Source organism: Oryctolagus cuniculus, chromosome 21, assembly GCF_964237555.1.
Source record: "Oryctolagus cuniculus chromosome 21, mOryCun1.1, whole genome shotgun sequence".
NCBI lineage: Eukaryota > Metazoa > Chordata > Mammalia > Lagomorpha > Leporidae > Oryctolagus > Oryctolagus cuniculus.
In genome coordinates, this window is record NC_091452.1 from 5,289,773 (window position 1) to 5,305,901 (window position 16,129).

General features: G+C 67.6%; 1 protein-coding gene across 4 annotated transcripts in view; it reads left to right on the forward strand.

Annotated features, from left to right (window-relative positions):
* The first annotated feature begins 941 nt into the window (after positions 1-941).
* The window catches only part of NCOR2 (nuclear receptor corepressor 2), a 161,648-nt gene continuing 146,460 nt past the window's right edge, over positions 942-16,129 (forward strand). For 2 of the 4 annotated variants that reach the window (XM_070066057.1, XM_070066071.1), the window contains exon 1: positions 1,578-2,010. The gene's annotated coding sequence lies outside the window, so the exon portion shown is untranslated. Of the gene's footprint in view, positions 1,373-1,577; positions 2,011-16,129 lie in introns of those variants that run through there. The other 2 variants (XM_070066061.1, XM_070066059.1) reach the window with 2 other exon arrangements.

The window sequence follows — 16,129 nt, forward strand, 5'->3', positions numbered from 1 at the left end:
GGGCTGCCGCCCGCCCAGAGCCCAGGAACAAAGTGCAGCTTGGCCGGGAGAGGAGCCACTAGGGAGCCAGTGGTGGTGGGGGCTGAGGGTGGCTGGCTTCCAGCTCCCTGAGCCAGGGTTCCGGGCACCACGCGGAGTCACCAGCAGAGGGAGGCGGGCACCCTCCATTCCTCACCTCTAGGCCTCAATTCCCTTCTGTGGGGTGGGGTCTGCAGCAGCCCTCCTGTGAGGGGCACTCAGGGGGTCCCCAGGGCCTCAGTGTGCCTGTCCTGTCCCCTGAAGCCCGGCAGGCGGGAAAGCAGCCCCCAGCCCGCAACATGGTGGGCCCAGAAGTCCCAGGGAGGGGCTTCCTGGTGAGCAAAGCAGAGGCACCTGCGCCCCACCCAGCCTGGCCCACCCTTGGGAGGCAGAGCTGGGGGAGGATCGGCTGAGACCCCCCCCCCCACAAGGAGTCCTCCTGCAGAGCTGATCAGCTGGGGACCCCCTGAAGCCAGAGGACTCTGAAATGCAGGCCCCAGGAGTGGGGGGGTAGCCTGGGGGGCGGTGCTCACCCGGGTTGCTCCTTCCCCTTGAGGAGGGAGGGGCTGGCCCGGCGACCCCTCCCGTTCCCGACTGCAGTCTGCTAGGCGCACTTCCCTCTTTCCAGATCTGCTGGCCTCAGATGCCCTCTGCACCAGCCTCCAGCCCGGACCCTGGGCCGCGCCGCGGGGGGGCAGGGCAGCCAGGCCAGCATCCCGCAGGAGGCGGAGGCGCCCGGGGGCCCCCTGGAAACCGCAGGGCCGCCGCCCCGCCGCGGCCATTCCCCGGCTCTCTGGGGGCTCTCAGATGTTGGCAGATGGCAGAAGTGAATCTGCTGAGAAGTCACTCCAAAAAAGGAAAGTTGAACTGAAAAAAAAAAAAAATTCAAACTCTTCAACATCTTAGGGAAGGGCAGAAGGGGGAGGGAGGGCGGCTGCGGCCTGGAGCCCCGGCCGCAGGGGCCACCTTGGAGGGGTGCGTGGGCACACGTGGGCGTGCGGCCCCACGGGCGCGCTCCTGCACGCATGTGTCGCCACCGCGGCCGGCCGCGTGTCCCCGACCGTCCCCCAGTGGGTGCGCACTCACCAGCCCCCGGCTCTCCCCCTCGCCGGAGTGCAGGTGCCCGCGGCGTGGTATGAGCTCTGCCTGCTGGCAGCTCCTGCCCAGGCTTTGCGCAGGCCTGGGGCCCGCTGTGTCCACCTGGGCTGCACCTCCTGCCTGGCCAGGCCCGGAGCGCGCCTGTCGGGGGACAGGCTGCACCCCAGCGTCTGCGGCAGCGCCAGTGGCCCGCAAGTGCCCCCTCCCCACCAGCTGCCACTCCGGAGTTACAAGTTAGCGACGGAAACCGATTCCGGTGAGTGTCTGGGGCCAGGGAGTGGGGGGGGAGGGGGGGAGGAGGAGGAGGAGGAGGAGGAGGAGGAGGGAGGAAGGCGGTGGGATGAGAGGCGCTCTCCCCCTCGCCGGAGCTGCCAGGAAGAAAGTCGGCGTCGCGCCCCAGCGAGTGTGCGGCCGCGGGGACGCGTGCGGGTAGGGGCGTGCAGAGCCCGAGGCGGCGGCGCGGGCCCTTTAAGGAGCCCGAGGGGGCCGGGCCGGGGCGCGTCGGTGCGGGCGGGGAGTCGGGAGCGGCGAGGCCGAGCCACCGCCTCCCGGGCTCCCGCCCCGCCTCTCCTCCCCCTCCCGCGGCCGCCGCCGCCGCCGCCGCCGCCGGGGAGCGCGGAGCCGCGGGCAGGCCGGGCCGCACCGGAGCCCCGCGTTCCCCGCGCCCCGCCTGAGCCGTGCGCCCGCGCCCTGCGCCCCGCCATGCGCGCCAAGTTGCGGGCCGGGGACCCGGGGCCGGCGCCCTAGGAGGCGGCGGCGGGAGGATCGCGCCCGGGCCACAGGCCGGGCCTGCTGCGCGCCCCCAGCCCGATCGGCACCGCCACTTGCCTGAGCGCCCGGGCGGCCCGAGCGTGCCCCGAGCCCGGGCGCCGCCGCCGCCGCCACCTCCGGGAGGTGAGTCGGGGTGGAGGGGTCTCCGCAGAGGGCTGGGGGCGCGCTTCCGGGGCAGGGGGGACTCCCGGGCGGCGCACGCGGCGGAGTTGGCGGGGCCCTTGCGTTCGGAGTTGGCGCTCCGGGGGCGCCGGGTCGGCACTGCGGCCCGCGTGCTTGGGGGCGCGGGGAACTTAGGGGAACTCCAGCTCCGCGGCGAGGGGCGGGCGGGAGGGAAGTGGCGTGGGGGGGCGGGGGGGGGCGCCTGGCGAGGCGCAGGGTGGTCCCCAGCCGCGTGCGCCCGCCCTGGGGGCTTGGCTCGCCGAGCGCCCCCTCCCCTCCGAAGCAGCGGGGGGGGGGCGACGCTGCGCCTTATTTTCCGGCGTCTCTGGGGCGTCTGTGGAGGTGGCACCCCAGCGCCCCGCCCCGCCCCGATCTGGCAGCTGTGGAGGGGCGCGTGGGGGGATCTGCACGAGGGCCGAGGGCGCTGGGCGGGGTCGCAGCGGCGCGCGCCCTTGCCCCCGCGCGGGGTCTGGGCCTGCCTCCGGCGCCCGGTGACGCCTCCTCGGGCCGCTTCCTGGTGCCTGCCCGGGGCGGTGCGGATCCTCGCGAGGCCACGAGTTTGGGTGGGAAGGTGGGATCCGGAGCGGGGCCGCACCGGGGAGCCCCAGGCCCTCGTGGCGGGGGGCGCGCGTGGGACGCCTGCTCGCCGCCCTGGACGCCCGTGGGAGGGCGCGGGACCCGCGTGCTGCCGCCGCCCGGGCCCGTCGGCGTGGGGCGCCCGGCGCTGCTGCTGCGGCGTGGGTTTGTTTTTTTGGAAGCGGGCGGCCGCCGGGCCCTCCGGGTCTGGTGCGGGCAGCGGGGGCGGATCCGCTGCGCGCGCTCAGCCTCCGCCCCTCCTCCCTCCCCCCTGTCGGTGAGAACTGGTTTTATTATGATTTTTTTCCTCTTTGCAGATTTGCAGGAAGGATGTGAGAGCGAGGGAGGGAGGGAGGGAGGCGAGGATCCCGGGGCCGGGTGGGGGAGTCCTGCGTGTTATCGGCGGCCTTGACTCCGCCAGTTTTAAACTGGGGCTGGGTCGGAGGGGGCCTCCGGGCTCTGCTGTGCACGTGGTGGGTGGCCTGTTTTTTTCTTAATTTGAGGAGGGGGCAGGGCAGCTAGCCTGGCCGAGCGTGGGGCGCCTGGGCAGCCTGCTGCGTGGTTCGGATCTTGTTCTGCTTTGCTAACCCTGTGACCCCGGCGGGTTACCTAACCCGGCCGGCCGGGCCGCAGGCTTCCACACGCCCAGTGAGGCTGGGGGGAGTTTGCAGGTGCGCGGTGAGCACCGGGTGGCCTGGACACTGCCGCCGGGAGCTGTCTGTCTACCCTCTGCCTGGGCAGGGCGCGGTGGGGTCTTTGCAGGGAGCGGGCCCTCCTCCCACCCCTGCCGGTGGCCATGGGCAGGTGGCCTCTGCCTGCTGGACAGATGCAGACACAGCCTGGCCGAGCCGGGGCCTCCGTGGAGGTGGCGGCGGCGCATGGAGGGCGTCCCGCAGCTGTCTGACATCCCTGCGCCGCCCACCGTGTCCCTGCTTGGAAATTTACTGCTGCTGCCGGCGCCGGTGCCAGGGGAGCCTGTGCTGCCGGGCCCAGACGTGGGGGCGGGAGCCGGGGCCCAGCCCTGGCCGCTTCTCCTGAGCTGTTTACAGCCGCTCAGGGATCGATACTATTGATAGATACTATTGATAACTCCACGCAGACGTACCGGGGCTGTCAGGCCCCCGTGAGAGATGGAGACCCCCGGGACCCCTCTGGCGGGCGGCGTTTGGCCTGGTGTGCAGTCTGTCCTTTCTCTGTGAACATGAATTTGCCTTCGGCCATCCTGAGCTGGGGCGCCCACCTGCCAGTGTGTGGGGGCCTGCTGGCTTCCCCTGTCTGGGAGGGGGCATCCCTTCTTCTGGGTCTCCCCCCCACACACACCAGGCCTGGAGGGGGAGAAGTTGGTGCTTCCCTCCCAGGTGGGGGAGGGTAACTGCAGTCACCCAGCCGGAGGGGGAGAAGAGAGCGGTTCAGGTCCCAGGGCGGAAGATCCGACATCAGTGCACCCTGGCGTGGGGGCTGAGCCTCTGCTGTGGGTGCGCCCCTCCATTTCTCTTTTCATGTCTCACGCGCCTCCCGGGTGACACCTCTGGGACGCAGCTCGCGCAAGGGCTGGTAATTCCTGCTTGAGACGCCCCGGGGACAGGGCAGGGAGGCGCCGAGCCTGGACTGCTGGGGCCCGGCCAAGGGCGGCAGCGGACAGGGCCTCTGTCCCCCAGGTGGGTCTGGGGGGCCTCCCCAGGGAGGTGTGCTCAGGAAAGCTCAGCTGAGTGCCACGGACAGGCCTGGAGGCAGGGCTCCGTCACGGGAACACGGTGTGGGAGCTTGGAAACCGTCCGGACTGCAGTGAGGGAGACGGCCCTCGCGATGTGCTAGGGCCCGTGCCTGCCGGGGTCCTGGTGGCTCTGCGTGACCTCCGGGGGTTGGTGCTGCTGTGGCCCCGTCTTGCTGAGCTGGGGCGCCCACCTGGGGCGTCTTGCTGAGCTGGGGCGCAGAGAGGTTAAGTGGCAGGTGGCGGTCTCGGCCTGGAGAGGGTGGGTGCAGGAGGGCCTGGGGAGGGGGGCTGGCCAGGGAAACGCTGCTTCCTATGTGGGCAGCACCTGCAGATCAGAGCCCTGGGGCAGCAGATCCCGGCCGTCCTCCCCAGGGTTTGGGGAGGGGGCTGGTGCCAGTGGAAGGCGGGCCTGTCTTTGAGGTTTATCTTCCACACTCATGCAAATTTGGCGTTCGCCCTGGCGACAGGGCCGTGTTTATTTTGAAATGGAAACATGGTTTTGAATTACTGAGCTTGTCGTGGAGCAGCTCAGCTCTGGCTCCGGAAATCTCCATCAGAGGGGAGCTGGGGCCTGGGGGTGTGCAGGGGCTGGCTGCTGCGGGGGACTGGCTGCCCCGGGGCCCCTGTGCGTGCGAGGGCGTGACCAGTCCAAGGTGGCACAGGGGTGGGCCCCTCACCACCCTCAGCACCCCTGTCCTCGCCTGGGCCCTTCCCACGCCTGGCCTGGTCGTGCCCCAGTGTTTTGCTCCTCATCTCCTGGGGTCACCCTAAGCATGTGTCCGGGACTCCTGGGCCATGTGCTGTGCACCATCCCTGAGTGAGCAGCCAGCGTTCAGGCCCGGGCTCAGCCGGTTGCAGGGGGTTTGCTCGGGCTGGTGCCCGCTGCTCGCACAGTGTGGGTGCCCTCGTGTGACCCGGGGGCTGTGGAGAGGAGTACGGGGCAGGGGTGTCCATGCCGTCTCTGCAGCCGTGAGCTGTCTGACGCAGGCTCGTCACGTCTCGGGGCCTCAGTTTGCTCCTCTCTGAGATGGGGGTGCACCGAGCCACTCCCTGGGGAGCTGCCATTGTTGCTTTGGGGACCCGTTGGAGAGCCAAGGTTTCCCTGTTCAGGTGGTGTGAACCCAGGTTGGCAGAGGTGGGCTCCCTTACCTCCTTTTTTTTTATTTTTAAGACTTGTTTGTTTATTTGAAAGGCTGAGTTAGAGAGAGAGAGGGAGAGACAGAGAGAGGTCTTCCATCCGCTGGTTCACTGCCCAAATGGCCACAACGGCCGGAGCTGAGTTGATCTGAAGCCAGGAGCCAGGTGCTTCTTCCGGGTCTCCCACGTGGGTGCAGGAGCCCAGCGACTTGGGCCATCTTCCACTGCTTTCCCAGGCCACAGCAGAGAGCTGGATGGGAAATGGAGCAGCTGGGACTCGAATTGGCACCCATTTGGGATGCCGGCACCGCAGGCAGCGGCTTTACCTGCTACGCTATGGCGCTGGGGTCAGTGCCGGCCCTGTTTCTCCCTCTCGAAGGCTGCTGGGAAGTGCCTTGTGACGGGCACGGGTCCCTCCCTCTGCCCTTGGACCTGGAGGGGTGCTGTTCTGCTTGCAGTCACCCTGTGTCTTGGGGGTCCCGTGCAGCCTGGAGAGGGTGGTGCTGGGGATGGGGGCGGGGCGGGGGAGCTGCGCTTTCTCTCCAGCGGGGAGAGTGACCTTGGTGGTTCTGGGAGGGGCTACTTTGAGGTCAGACCTGGGTTCAAATGGTGCAGTCCGGGTCCCTGCCGTCCAGCGGGCGCCCTGCGTGGTGGAAATTGCCGTCTGAGGCCAGGCCATGGGGTGCGGTGGCTCCTGAGACTTGAACGTGACCAGCGAGGCAGCAGCTGAGCTGTGCTTTAATTTAATTTTAATGAAGTTCAGTCTCAGCGGCCACCTGCGGCTGTGGCCCATGGCTGCCGCGTCAGCCGGTGTGGGCTGCAGGATGAGATCGGCTCAGGGCCAGGGAGCGGGCCTGGGCTCTGGGCCTCCAGGGACCCCCTTGTGCGTGGTGAGCGGTGCTGGAGGGTGCGCTTCCCAAAGCCAGCCCAGGGCTGCCTCCTCTGCCGGCCGTCCACCTCCCCCGCCCCGTCCTTTCCCTGCAGCCGGCGGAACGTTCTAGATCTGCCAGCACTGGAGCTGCGAGTCGGGGCGGAATTTTACCTTGACTCAGTTTTGATGGATTCCAAGAGGCTCACCTGGCTGGCGGCTCCCACCTGTCCTGGGCCACTTGTGTGGCTGTGGGGACCCTCCCAGGCTGACCCCTCCCGGTCCACACAGCCTGGGTGCCTGCACTGCACACCCAGTGGCTCCAGGCGCCTCCCGGCCTCCCTGGCCTGCGCCTGCACGGCACACCTGGCGCAGACCTGCTTTTGGTGACTCTGGGTCCCGACAGGGCGAGCGCGCCGTGAGCGTTGCTCCCTGTAGAGGCTGCCCAGCGAACGCTTTAGGGGCCCATGCTGCCTTTTATGGGAGGGGGCTGCAGATGGTTCTTGGAAAAATGGAATTAAATGCACGCGTGTGAGGAGTCTCCAGAAGTTAGAAAAAAATGCATATTATAGACGTGCCCGGGCGCCTGGCCTCCCAGGCTCTGTCCCTGCGGGCGGTCACAGCCCGTGGTCCCTGTGCGTTCCCCGGGAGACACTCGGCGTACGTCGGCCTCGGACGGACACGTGTGTGTGCCCTGTAGAGATGCACTCCCAGACTCGCGCAGCGAATGCTCACGGCCCGAGTTGCAGCCCGCTCGCAGATGCCCGTGGCCCACGTGCGGCCCTCGGCCGTGTCTGGCTGCCTCCTGTTCTCGTCTGGGCTAAGCTAAATCTGCTTTCTGCATTGAGAAAAAAAAGAGAAGAGATTTATGTATTTGAAAGGGAGAGAGAGAGAGAGAGAGCGAGAGAGTGAGAGAGAGAGAGGGAGAGAGAGCGAGAGCGAGCGAGCTTCCATCTGCTGGTTCCCTCCCCAAATGCTTCCAAGGGCTGGGGCTGGGCCAGACTGCAGCCAGGAGCCAGGAGCTTCCTCCGGGTCTCCCACGCGGGTCTCCCACGCGGCTGCAGAGGCCCAAGCACTCGGGCCGCCCTCTGCTGCTTTCCCGGGTGCATTAGCAGGGAGCCGGGTCGGAAGTGGAGCAGCGGGACAGGAACCTGTGCTTGTGTGGGATGCGGTCGCAGGCGGCGGCTTCGCCCGCGGTGCCCGGGACGGTAGAGTGAGAGAGGGGCTATGAGGTGCAGACACTGCGTCCCCGGGTGAAGCTTTGTGCTCGTTGTCCGCAGAGCTGAGGGCTTGGGAACGAGGGGCCTTTCACAGAGACCCTCTGTGATCCCGAGACCCAGATGCGGGGGATGCTGGGGCCCCGAGAGGGGTGGGTTTGAAGGTCAGGTTGCCCTGGCCATTGTTCCTGCTGATGCCCGCTTGTGTCAGGCTGCTGCCCGTGGCTGGAGCTGCCTGGTGAAGGCAGCGATGCAGCTGCAGCGGGAAGAAGGGGGTGGTGAAGGCCCTGGCACCTTCTCCCCCAGGCACACCCCGTCTTGAGCCTGCTGTGCAGTTGCCACAGCACCTGCTGTATGGTGCTAGGTAGTTCTCAGGAGCTCAGTCGAGATGCGCCTTGTTTCCTTTTTCGCTTTGGCTGCTGGGAAGCTCAGAGCCAGGTTTGTAGTCTGCCTCCAGCAGTCACCAGTCTGCATTTTGGTTTTGCCTAGTCTGTCCCGGCGGCTGGTCGGTTTGTCCGTGTTTCTTCCCTGTCAGCCGACTGCCCTCTGGGTTGTCAGATGCAGCATTGGGGTCTTCCCAGTAGAGAGGGAAGGCACTTTGCAAGATGATTCCACGCACGTTCCCGCTGGGTGCTTGTGGGTGTGTGCCGTGTGCGGGAGGAAGCCAGGGCCTGGCTCCGAGGAGCGTCCTGTGGTCAGGGCCTGGGTGACAGCTGGGCAGGGTCTTTGGATGGTAGTGAGTGACTGGACGGGAAGGGCGGGGGGCACTGGGCCTGGGGGAGCCAGGCGGTGGCACAGAGGGCGTTGGGGGTGGTGCTGCGGCTGTGTCCGCGCCCACCGCGTCTCCTTCCTCCCCGCTGCTCCTGCTGCCGGCTCAGAGCTTGGGGCCGTGCAAGGACAGGAGCAGAGGGAGCTGGGCAGCGGCTGTGGGCGTGGAGGCGGGCGCTGGTCTCTGTGCACCGAGGGCGGGGGTGTGTGTCTGCCCCGGGAGCCCCTGGCTGAGGCTCTCAGGGGCTCCGTGTCCTGGCCTGCGTCTGTAATTCAGGGCTTTTGGTCCTGAGGGAACCGTGGCTCTGAGCCCCCTTTCTCTCTCTCTGCAGAAAGCCCCTTGGTTTGCCCAGCAGGGAAATGGGTGGTGTGTGCGACGGCCGTGGGTGGTGGTGGAGCAGGTGGAGCAGGGGTGCCGGGCTCCACTGAGGCGTGGTCACTCCTGCAGCACGCGCCCAGCCTCCTCCCGTCTGGCCCCTGGCCCCAGAGCCCCATCCTGGGCTGCCTCCGTGAGTGTGGGCACAGGACCCAGAGTGGTCCCAGATGCCCCCCACCCTGCCGTGGCCCTCCTGGTCTCCCCCTCACCCCCGGGCAGTGGCTGCAGCCACAGCAGGTAGAGCCACATGACCTCTGACCTTCCCCAGCAGCTCTGCCCCCCAGCGCTGTGGCCTCTGTGCACCGTGGGGGATGGGATCAGCCCGCAGGTCTCCAGGCGCAGGTGGATGGGGAGTCCATGTTTTCCTGGCGTCCCCGGGGGCCTCTCTGGGGAGTGCTCCAAGTCACAAGTCCCAGGGGCCAGGCCCCATGGGGAGGGGGTGCCTGGAGGCCCCCTTGTCCTCACGCTGAACCCTGCAGTGCCCGCCGAGACCTCCAGCAGTGTCGCCTGCGGTGTCTCCGTGGCCATGGCAACCCTCCTGGCACCAGGCTGCTTGTTAGGCTAACGATGCCGGGCCTCTGCCGCCAGCCCGGGGCCTAGGGGCTGCCATTCTGTGGCTCCAGCAGGAGCCAGGGGCCTGGGTGCTCCGTTAGGTGCTGGGGCATGGAGGGGGCGGCTCCTCCTCTGCACACCTGCCGCATACACCTGCCCACGGCACGCCTCCGCCCGCCATCCCCACCTCCTCCCACCTGCGCCCTGGCCCAGGCCCCGCCCTCCCCACACCCGAGTCCACTCAGCCCTCGCGCACTGCCCTCGGGAAGAGGCCTCGCAGGCCGGGCTTGTTAGCCGAGGTCAGCCTGGGTCGCCGTGACCGGGGGCCTTTCAGGAAGAAGACAGACATGTGGGGCAGAGGTCGCGGCGATGCAGCCGAGCCAAGGAAGGCCACGGGCTGCGGGCAAACGAGGCCTGGGCTGGGTTCTCGCCCGGAGCCTCCAACAGCCGCCTGCCCGCGTCTGGGGTGAGAGAAAAGTGCTGCCTCCGCTGCCGTGGTCCCGTGAGTGGCCCTGGAACCCTGGCCCAGCTGCATCCTGGCATCGCACTGGCCTTTGGAGCCCAGTGCAAGGCTGTGTCCCCGTGTCCCGGGTACACTGGGGCCTCCTTGCCATTGGAGGGCCCCTGCCCTAGGGCCTTTGCATTGCTCTGCCCAGGGCACTGCTCCCCAGGTGTCTGTCTCAAACCCCACTCCCTCTCCGTGAGGTCTCGGCTCACCTCCCTCCCCCCTCCCCCTCCCCTTCTCCCCCTCCCCTTCTCCCCCTCCCCTTCTCCCCCTCCCCTTCTCCCCCTCCCCTTCTCCCCCTCCCCTTCTCCCCCTCCCCTCCCCTTCTCCCGCCTCCCCTTCTCCCCCCTCCCCTTCTCCCGCCTCCTCCCCCCCTTCTCAGCTGTGGTTTCACTTGCTTGTCTGACGGGGGTCCGTCACCCCTGCTGGGCGGGGGTTCCCTGCTGTGCCCTGGGTTCCAGGGCTGTGCTGCGCAGGGCTCCCCTCCCCCGCTCAGGCTCCCTAGTGCCTGAGTCATGGAGTGTCTGACACCTTTCCCTTGTCCCTGGGCCCCTGCTGCTCCCCACAGACCCCCCCCCCCCCAGGTCTTGGAGCCCGAGCCGGCTCTCCCCTGACCCCAAGGCAGGGCCTCGGTTTCCCTGTCCACCCAGCGGCCGAGGTCAGGTTGTGGGAGTGGCGGCCACGTGGCTGGCTGCTGGCGTGGAGGGGGCGCTGTCGGCGTGGTCACTGCATCCAGCTTCCCTTCGTGTCTTTGGAGGGAGGTGGCGACCCAGCTGCCTGCGAGGGACTTGGGGCCTGTGTTCCCATGGGCACGCAGCCTCTGGGTGCTGCTCCCTCCTGGCCCTGTTGCCTCCCCTGACCCCAGGAAGCAAGCTCTGCAGGGCCCGGGCCAGCTCTGTCTTCTGGGTTCAGATCCCTGGCCAGTGCCAGGACAGCGAGCGCTGGGGCGCCCTGTGTCTCCCGGTACAGTTCCGTGGCTCTGTGCCTCTGGGAATGGGGGCGTCTGTGTGCCCTGCCCCCGGGGGCCCTCGGTGGGCTGTGGAAGGTGTGCACTTGCAGAGGGTGCCCGTGTCTTGGCTCTGGGCAGGGCATGGTGGGGGTGCCGGCTGGCTTTCCGTCCTCATTCGAGCCTCACGGTGCCCTACAGTGGTCCGTTTCCCTGTGCACAGATGGGGAAACTGAGGCACGGTGGTGGTTGGTGCAGGGCGTGATCGGCAGCCTCTTCCTGCTGGGCAGCTGTCATGGGCAGAGCCTGGTCCATCCTCGAGTCCCTCCCCCTGGACCAGGGGCATTTCCTGGGCCCACCCTCCCCGCCCCGCCCCAGCCCGTCCCCCCCACCCCGGGGGGCTCACCTACAAGCTCCCAGGCTGCGGCTGGCTGTGCCTTGCGGGAGGCTTCTCCGTGCTCGGCTATAAATAGCAGCCGCAGGGCCGGCAGGAAGCCACGTCTGCCGGTCTGCTGTGCGGCGCTGCTCCCGGTGGCCAGGCTGAGCCGGCCGCGGCTGTGCCCCTGGTGTTGCTCTGCAGGTTTGCTGCGTGACCTCGGGCTCCCGCCGTCCTCGCTGGGCCCTGGGGCCGCCTCGGGCTGAGCCCTGGTGGGGGGCGCCCAGGGCCGGAGCAGCAGGTGCTTTGACGCCAAGATGGGGAGCACGGGCTGCAGGGGGGTCTTTCAGGGCAGCGAGGCCCTGACTGGACGCCAGGCTGTGGATGAGGGGGACTGCCTGGCAGTCCAGGACCGGGAGGAGGGCTGGGCGAGGGCCCTGTGCACTGGAGACCCGGCTCCGCCACCGGGCTGCTGTTGGTTTTTTCCAGACCTGTGAACTGGAGTGAAACCACATCCGGGATCCTGTGCCAGGAAGGAGGTGCCCAGGGGAAGGCAGTGAGTGGTGCTGCCCGCCGGCGTCTGTAGGGTCGCGCGCTGAAGCTGCTGGTGCCACGAGGTTGTTCAGGAGCAGGGCTTGCCCCGTCCCTGTCTGCACCGCCCTGGGGCCCCCTGGCTCTGAGACGGGTCCTCAGCCGCTGTTGGGGGCGGGCGCTGGCCCTGCCACAGACATCCCCTGCAGCTCTGGGTGGTCCCCGACTCCCCAGCCCCTGTTGGCCATCTCCCTCACCTCCGTCCTGGCAGGCACTGGCTGTGCTGTGAGCGCCGTGGTGCTGGGGCTTGGGACACGCACGCAGGAGTGTCGCACCGGCCACGCCGCCCCTGCCCAGGCTTCTGCCGGCGTCGCTGGTGGCCTAGGGCGCATGGATGTGGGACAGCATGGACTCCAGTGGTGCCTTCCGAGTGCCCTGGGGTCGTGGTCGAGTGTGCGACGTCGGGTAGGGTGGCGGGACCGCGGCTCACCCATCGGGTCCTTGGCACTTGCAGAGGGGACTCTAGGGCCCTGCCGGATTTGTGTTCCCGTCAGAGGTCGGCTCCTGCAGCCTTGGGGACCTGTAGTCACCACAAGGCGACAGACCCAAGTCTGCCCTCGTCGAGGGTGGGGCCTTGGGCCTCCTCGGGGCGCAGAGCTGGAGCCTGTGGGGAGGGCACAGCGGCCCCCAGATGCTCTGAGCCCGCGGCAGAGGGGCGTCCATGGGGCTTTCCCTGGGCTCTGCGGGGCTCGGTGGAGTCGTGGCTGCCCTCCCGAGAGGAGGCAGGGGGGCCTGGACCTGGGACGCCGTGCTGGCCTTGCGGGTGGAGGACAGGGCCGCAAGCCAAGGACTGCAGGCGGCCTCCGGATGCCTCCAAGGCGAGCAGCCTCTGGCAGGAAGCCACCCAGCCCGTGCCCTGATGGTAGCAGACGCCGACCCCAGGCTGTGACCTACAGCCGCCTGTGACAGAGCCCATTGTCCCCGAGCAGGACACGGGCGTTGAGGCCGCCACTGTGCCCCGGTGACTTTGGAACTGGGCGACTGTTCAGTTTTTTTTTTTTTTTTTTTTTTTTTTTATGATTGACTTATTCGGAAGGCAGAGTTACAGAGTGAGCGCGAGTCGGCCTCCATGCTGGTTCACCCGCCAAATGTCCAAGCGGCCAGAGTTGGGCCAGGCCGAAGCCAGGTGCTGGGAACTCCACCCGGGTCTCCCACACTGTGGAAGCTACTCGAGCCCTTGGGCCCTCACCAGCTGCTTCCCAGGCGACTTAGCAGGGAGCTGGATGGGGTGAGGAGCAGCCAGGACTCCACCTGGCGCCACGTGGGATGCCGCGGTCGCAGGCGCCGGCCCCGGCTCAGTTTCTTGACAGACGCAGAGGAGAGAGGGGTCCTCACATCCTGTGCTTGGGAGTGCGGAAGAGGCGACAAGGGGGGAAGAAGGGAGGTTTGTGCCTCCTTTAAAAGCGTTCTTTCGAGTCCAGGGGGACTCCTGGCCCCAGCCACGGCCAGGGAGCCGCTGTGTCGCCGGCGTGTTGCTGGGTAAACCATGGGCGATCCTGCCTGGCGGACCTCCGTGGGGGCAGGTGTTCCCACCTCGGGCAGGGCCGCTGCCTCCCTGGCTGTCCTGGAAAAGGGGAGGAAAGCGGGCCCGCCTCCTGCCCCAGGGCCCTGGGCCTGCGTCCAGGAACCTGCAGCTGCAATGCTTCTCCCTGCGGCGAGCCCAGCCGGGAGGCTCCTGCGAGGCTGCTGGGGGAAGAGGGCCCCGGACGGCGCCAGAGCCCTGGGAAAAGCAATCCCAGTGGCCTCAGGGCGCCCGAGCCCCTCTGGAGGCTGCCACCTCTCCTCTGGGCGTGGGCTTTTCCTGTGCCTGTGGCTTATGCTGCCACGGGCCTGGGCTAACTGAGTGGCTGTGGCAGCTCTGAGGGGAGCCGACTGGGGTCGGTCAGCTTTGTAGGTCAGGGTGGTCGCCTATCGACAGCTTTTTATATAATTCCACCCAGTAATTTCCCTCTGCAGTGGTCGGACAGGGTCCCTTCCCCCTCCTGCCTGCCCCACGTCCTCGGCCACCTTCCTGCATCTTGTGGCTCTGTGCCTCGGTTTCCCCTCACGCAGGGGCTGAGACCCGCGTCGCAAGCCGCGGTTCCTGTGTCTGCTATCAGCGCTGCTGCTCTTGGGCCTGGGAGCACACGCGGGGGTCCTCCCTGGGGACGGCCACTCAGGCGATGCCGGTGTCTGCTGGCCCGAGCACCCCTGGGTGTCCACGTGCCGACGCCACGGGCGCTTGCTCCCGTCTCCACTGAGGCGCGGCTCCCCCTGCCAGGTCCCCGCCCGTGGGAGTCCCGGGGCTGGCCTGGCCTGTGGTTTGGCAGCTGCCTTACCAGAAAGACGTTTTTGGTTTTTGTAGAAGCAGAACAAATGTGTTTTCTATGTGTTGGGAAGCGAAGAAGCAGAAAGGCTGCATGTGAGAAAACAAAACAAAACAAAGCCATCCAGCCACGTCCCTGCCCGCCCGGGCCGGAGACTGCCTGGTGTAGGTGGGCCCCCGGGAAGACTTACAGGTCTGGCCTTGGCCTCCCTGGAAGTGACCGTGGTGGAGGAGGTTTTGGACCCCACGTTCTAGGCCTGGCAGGGTGGGGGCAGGGTCGGGAGGGGGAGCCCTGTGTGGGGACGCCTCCCGCCTCCCTGAGCCTGTGACGTCCCCTGCCCCCAGCAGGTGTCCCTGAGCTGCCAGCCCTGGTGCAGGGGGCGGGGCCTCAGCCTGGACACTGCTCACCCTGGGAGGGACTGGCCTGCACCCCGGGCCTCTGTACCGTAGACGCCCGTGGCACCCCTTGTGGCGACAGGAAGTGTTGGGACGTTGCCCACCGTCCTCTGGGGGCAGTCACTCCCCACCCCCACCCTGAAGCAGCCAGAGGGGCCTGCCAAGCAGCCTGAGCTGGTCAGACCTGTTGTGTGCCCTGATGCTGCAGGAAGTGCCTACTGTGTGCACCTGGGGCTGGAGGCCAGCTCCTGCCTCCCTCTGCCTTTCTGGGACCTGGGCGAGGGGTCCCCTGGGGGTTGCAGCTGTGTCTCCTCAGGCCTTGACTTCCCCATGGGGGGGGGGGTGGGATCCTGGTGGCACAGGCCTCTGTGTGGTGGCGTGCAGAGCCAGGGACGGGAGCAGGGAGCCCGGGGCACTCTGCCAGTCCTGTGGTGTGGGGAGGGTCTCCACCTTTGGGGACCCCCCTGCCCCTCTCTTGCCCCTGAAGAGCCGGCTCAGCTCAGCGAGATCCCTGAGGGGATTAAGTGGGTTCATTTGATCCTGAATGTGAACTTGAGCAGGAGGCTTATCTCCTCGGAGATGAAAGCCCGGGGGGCCCCTGGGGCCGGGAGCCACCTGGCCTCCCCTCCCCATAGCAGGAGGCGTCTGCCCCCTTGGCTTCCTGCTGTGGCTGTGGGGAGGGGCGGGGGAGGGTGCTCAGGTGTGCACTCTTCCTGTGTGTCTGACAGTGGCTGCACGTGCCGCGTCGATTCTCTCGTCCCTGCAGTCTCTCGAGCCAGCCGTGGCCACCGCTCTCCCTGTGCCGTGGGCAAGTCACTGACGCTCAGAGGGGTTGTTGCAGCCGCCTGGTGCCGCCCGGTGTCCAGGCAGCCGGCGGCGGCACTCACTCTAATCTTTGGCACGGAGCTCCCGCCTTCGTAGGGCAGCGTCTTTCCCAGGACGAGAGGGAAGTGAGAGTTAGAGACCCGGTCCCACTCGGCACCAGGAGGCGTGGTCGACGTGCGGGAGTGAGATCAGACATGGGGGCGCAGTCGCAGGCCAGCGTTTGGGCTGGTTTTGCTTTTTACGTTTTTGTTAGGGTATTTGAGAGGCCAGAGACAGAGGTTCCCTCCTCTGGTTCACTTCCCCAGGGGCTGTGACGGATGCGGCTGGACCAGGGCGTGAGCGGTCACCGGGAACTCAACCCAGGTCTCCCGTGTAGGTGGCGGAGGCCCAGCTGCTTCCGTCTCCACTGCCTCCGGAGTGTGCATTAGCGGGAAGCTGGACTGAGGAGCGGATGGGGGACTTGGCCCCAAGCTCCCCCCTCGCACCTCGGCCACTGGCCAAATGCTGGCCCCGGCAGGTGCTTTGAATGGGACTTTTGGGGTGAAGGCCCCTGTAGACAGGGTGACCACAGTGGGGGTCTCTTCCCTGTACTCTGAGAGTGAACCCCAGGTGGGCAAAGAGCTCCTGGGCCCTCACCCATCGCCTGGGGGGGCTCCAGCCCCAGCTACACCCCCACCCCCGCGGGGCTTTTGCATTGTTGTTGCACCTAACCCAGAGAGTGGCCCGGCTGTCAGCTGTCTCCTTGCCACATTCCCGTCTCAGCTCCCACGGCCCCTGGGGGCCTCCTGAAATACCTAGAGGAGTCAGTATGTTGGGGGGCTGGAGAGCAGGCCAGTGCTGGGGCCCCGGGACGCCCCTGTCTGCCGCCCGGATTCCACGGCACCACAGCCCTTACTGTTTTTATAATTTTACACTTTTAAAGTTACGT